Raw genomic sequence first — 5,086 nt, forward strand, 5'->3', positions numbered from 1 at the left:
GGACGCAGGCTCATGCTGCTATCCGCCATTTCCTGTATTTTTTTTTTTTTTTTTAATATTCACCGCGTTCTCTCAGAGGAGATTCGTAGCATACGCTTTGCCTTTGTTTGCAGGGGTCAAGTCCTAAAAATTAAAGTGGGGGCCTTCATCAACAAACGAATGGGATGTGACGTCGCCAGAAATTATCAAATCAAGGTGAAATATGCACATTTCTTTAAATTGGCTTTGCATAACCACCCAAATTGCACAGGAGGAATAGTATTTGCCTTGGTTAAAATCAACACACACATAAAACCAAGAGAGGGGATTTTCTTCTAATTGATTTTTGGGAAGTGTTAAAAGTTGTGCATGTTTTAAACTCCAAGAACCAATACAAATGTTTTCCCTGCGACTTGCAGTAGTAAATGGGCCATTTCAACTTTAGTTGTTTTTTTTTTTTCAAGTTATATAGTGCAGTGGTGAAGTGTCCGGCTTACAAACCTGGCGACTGCAGTTTGATCCCCGAGGTTGGCTTAAATTCAAAGAAGACATTAAATGTTTCTCATTTTAGCTGGGTGGGGGGGGTGTGTGCTGAGGCCACCCTCTGAATAAATTGGGTGTACTCCGTCCCCCGCATGTACCCTTGACTTGAGCCCTGTTTGTATGTGAAATATATAGATATATAACTTGTTCCCGTGTCACGCCCTGTAATATTGTGTAGCCAATTCACTTAAAGTCGCTTCTGTTTGTTGGCATTGCCATGTCTAGTTCCAAGTTTATCAGATACTACACGCTTGCTTTGTTCACATACAGTAGGCAGGGCTTTAAGTGGGCTGGTGCTAGCCGGGGCCTACCCCGCAATCTTTCAGATAGGCTCCCGGGGCTCTGATGGAGCTCACCCTGACTAGCCCCAGGTGCGCAGACCTCTCAGGCAGCCGTTTAGCCGAGCGCTGCACAGTTACACGGCTGCATGCAGGTGCCAGCATCACCTTTTTTTCTAATCCGAAATACTGACCCTGAAGTCAGCCGTGTAACCGAGCAGCTATTCGGCTAAACCTGCTGCGTAATGTCTCTTTATTCAGAAACAGGAGGAGGGCTGAGTTAGCCAGTCTCTCCTTTTGTTTCTGAATAAAGAGGTAACGTGCAGCAGGAAGCCCATTAACTGTGCTTGGTTAAAGGCAGCCCATTGCATTCAAGGAGCTGCATTGGTCAGAGTTGCCTGGGAGGTTCAGCTACCCCTGCAGGCAATTCCTTAACCAGAGTTCCTTGAATGCAAGGGCTGGGGGTGGCCTCTTGTTGGAGGGTGTGGCCTAAGCACTAATACTTAGACCACACCCCCCATTGAGAGCCCCTCAATTTACCATCCCATTTAAAGCACTGTTTGTTTGTTTATTTATAATGCGCGCCAGACCCAAGGGTACCAGGGTGCAGAATAACAGGAGGAAACATAAATACTTTCAGCTTGTTGTTGCACAGATTACAGAGGAAATATACAGGAATTTACAAGTGAACTACAATAAAGAATTATGTGCTAGCTAATCATATACAATTATATACAACAATACACTGACAGTAGGTACACTTCCACACCACGGAGCGCCCATTCCCAAAAGCATAGTCTGGCGGTGCACGATTGCCACACACGTGATAGCTACAGTTCTGATAGAAGCAGCGCAAAGGTTCCTCCACGCCCAGCAGTGCTTTAAGTGGACTTCAGACTTGAGCCGGGGCACTTCGGGGGCGTGGCCTGCCACGAGGTCAGTGCCGCACTTAAGCGGCAACTGAATGCTGCCTGTTAGGTCACACCCAGTGGTCGAAGTGGGCGGGAGCGGTCGGTGCGGTGCGCCTATACTTCTTTTAATGAAGTTTTACAGTTCCTATACTTTTATTTTAAAAAGAACCGTTCCGGTATGGTTTCATTTTAAAATAAAAGTGTAGGAAGCACTTGAAACTTGCACTTTCAGTGCACTGCACTGCAAATTCCCTTAAACTGCAGGCACATGCGTTTAGAGGTTTATATTGTGCATGGGAGGGGGTGTGGCGATGGGGTTTGCAGGAGCGGTGCAGACCAGTAGGGAACATAGCTCCGCTACTTCTTTTCCTGCACTTCGAGCACTGGTCTCGCCCCCGTAAGAGGCCCCGGCGCAGTTTTGCAAAAGGGCATGGGCGTAGCCTAACGGGCAGTAGTCAGGTAAGGTCATTGTTGCCTCGTCGTTTATTGCAGCGCTGAACCCCTGCCAACCACCCTTTTCACTAGAGGGTGCAGTTTTGCAAAAGGGCATGGGCGTGGCCTAACGGGCAGTAGTCAGGTAAGGTCATTGTTGCCTCGTCGTTTATTGCAGCGCTGAACCCCTGCCAAGCACCCTTTTCACTAGAGGGCACAGTTTTGCAAAAGGGCATGGGCGTGGCCTAACGGGCAGTAGTCAGGTAAGGTCATTGTTGCCTCGTCGTTTATTGCAGCGCTGAACCCCTGCCAAGCACCCTTTTCACTAGAGGGCACAGTTTTGCAAAAGGGCATGGGCGTGGCCTAACGGGCAGTAGTCAGGTAAGGTCATTGTTGCCTGGTCGTTTATTGCAGCGCTGATCCCCTGCCAAGCACCCTTTTCACTAGAGATCGGGCATCATCGCCTTCTCACCTGCCTCTCTAATGAAAGGGGACGTCTAGCAGGGGGTTGACACGGCAATCCAATAAAACGGTGAGGCTTTTTTGAAAGGCACGATGCTCTCACTTACATGCGAAAACTTCAGGATGTTGAAAAAAAGCCTCGCCTTTTCATTGTGTCCACGGCCCCCTGCTAGACCCCCCCCCCTTTCATTCGTGATGCAGGGATCATCACCCCTGCATCTCTGATGAAAGTGGTGTCTGGCAGGTGGTTGGCACAGCGACACAATGAAAAGGCGAGGTTTTATTTTCTAAAGCCTGAAGCTCTCTTGACTTCTAGGAGCCTGGTGGGTTGGAGTTAGCAGGGGACTTTAGGGAGCCCCGGCTGGTCCCCGTCTCACAGACAAACTTTTTAGAGCCTGCCGGGTCTCTGCCTTAGCTAGCCCCGGCCCACTTAAAGCCCTGAGCAAAAGGTACCAAAGGTTCAAACGACCATGTGACACAGACACAAGCTTGCACACCTCAGACATTCCACACTGTCAATATCTCTCACACGCTGGCGCCAGCATCAAAAATGTTTTTGTTCAGGGGCTACGGTATGGTTTTAAAAAGCGGGCAGCGTGTGGGGCCATAAGCGATCGCCCAGCATCCAATGCCCCTCCAAATGCCCACCAGGGGTGCACGTTGACTGACATTTTCGGAGGGTGGGAGGTTGGGGTGCAAACCCTTCAAATGTTGGGAGAGGTGCTAACAGCAGAGACTTTGGGGGAGGGAAAAACTTGTGTGGGGGCATCTAACTTCTTTACGCATTCTAATGAGGTTCAGCTTCAATGTTACACGCAGTTAGCTCTCTCCTTCACCACACACTTAAGAACTGCTGTGAGAATGAGGAGCCTCCTGCCTCTACCCTTAAAATCACTCCCCCGACATGCAAGTACTAACCCCCATCACGATTTCGACTGCCTAAAAATGATTGCCTAAGAATGCAGGTGTGAATAATGAAACGCTTCAAGTCATTGCCTGGCCTTTGTTAACTGTGCAGCCGTTGGCACTGTTTATTGGGTGTGCCCTGCCCTGCCACAGCTCTGTAGGCCAGCCAGTTAAATCCACATAACCCAGCATTTGGGAGGGGGCTAAGCCTAATCTGCCCAATGGCCAATGCGCCACTGATGCCCACTGTCACCCGAGCCTTTGCTGTGTGCACTCTGGCCTCTGTTACCCTTAGCATGCACAAACTGCTTCTCATCTGCCCGAAAATGTCCAGAGACAAACTGAGGGAAAGGAGAAGCATGGTGGTCAGCGTTGCTAGGCTACTTGTTCAGGGAATCAAACAAGGCACTTTATTGAGGTGATGTGAGGTCAGGGGCGTTGCCAGGCGGGGGGGGGGAGGGGGCTAATGGGGCTATATCCCCTGATCTTTTGGTTGTAGCCCCGGATAGAATCTCAGGAGCTACAGCCAAAAGACTAGCCAGCCCCCAGTCCCAACAGTTCCGACATCAGCTTAGCCCCGGGTCTTTTCCAAACCTAGCAACTCCCCTGTATGAGGTGACTACGGGTCCCAGCCCAGCAAGCAAACATGTCCCAGTATCTGACCAGGAACTGGATGTGTGGCCTGGAGTGGCCGCAGTAGGTTCATTAACCCACTGGACGGTCTTACCCGGCCACACACAAATACACAGACCACAAACGCATACACACACATAGACTTCCTCGGAGACCATGAGGCTAAACATTGCTGTCGTTAATTCCTTCCTCCATCCATTGTGCTTTCCTTTGGCCTATTACATCTAACTGCTTCCCCAATGTTGAGGATATTTAGTTTCACAAAGAAATGCTATTTATTGGTAGGTTTAAGCCATTGGCTTCATGAAGGGGGTGCACTGCATTGGAAGTGCAGGCTTCTGGCCGTTGCCCCTGTGTATCCGCGACTGCTGTATGTCAATGCCTCACATGCGTAGACTAGGCACAGCACAGCCGCCAGACCAGCACGGACAGGAGCAAAGGAATGCTTCAAGAAAACAGGGCCATGCCCAAAGGGTTAGTGTGACCTTGCACAGGTTACACAGAGTACAGGCACGCCACTGGTAGCAGCAGTGCGACCGGTCCTAGCACACGCACGCACAGCAACGGGGAATTCATGTTTGGAAGTGTCATAACAAAAAAACAAGTCTTTGTTTCGGGTAGCGAAGACACGAGTCTTATTGACAAGGAAGTCGCATTTTAAACAATGGTTTTGGTTGATGTGCGTTAATACACCTACTGCTGGGATACATTTGCAAACTGCAGGTCACAGTAAGAGAAAGAACATGGAGTTAGTTTATAGCGTAATACAGTGTTTGTGCTACAATGTGTGTTTGCTTTAAAACAAAAAAAAGAAAGTTCAAAAGTAATTAGAAATGACACAAAGCAAAATTGTGTTACTTTGGGGTGCCACCTAACATTTTCCACTGTATTAAAGTACACGATTCAAAGACTCATTTTACTCACAATTGGTGTGTAGCGTGC

Source organism: Ambystoma mexicanum, chromosome 3p (assembly GCF_040938575.1).
Source record: "Ambystoma mexicanum isolate Mex_15411 chromosome 3p, UKY_AmexF1_1, whole genome shotgun sequence".
In the NCBI taxonomy this organism is placed as follows: domain Eukaryota; kingdom Metazoa; phylum Chordata; class Amphibia; order Caudata; family Ambystomatidae; genus Ambystoma; species Ambystoma mexicanum.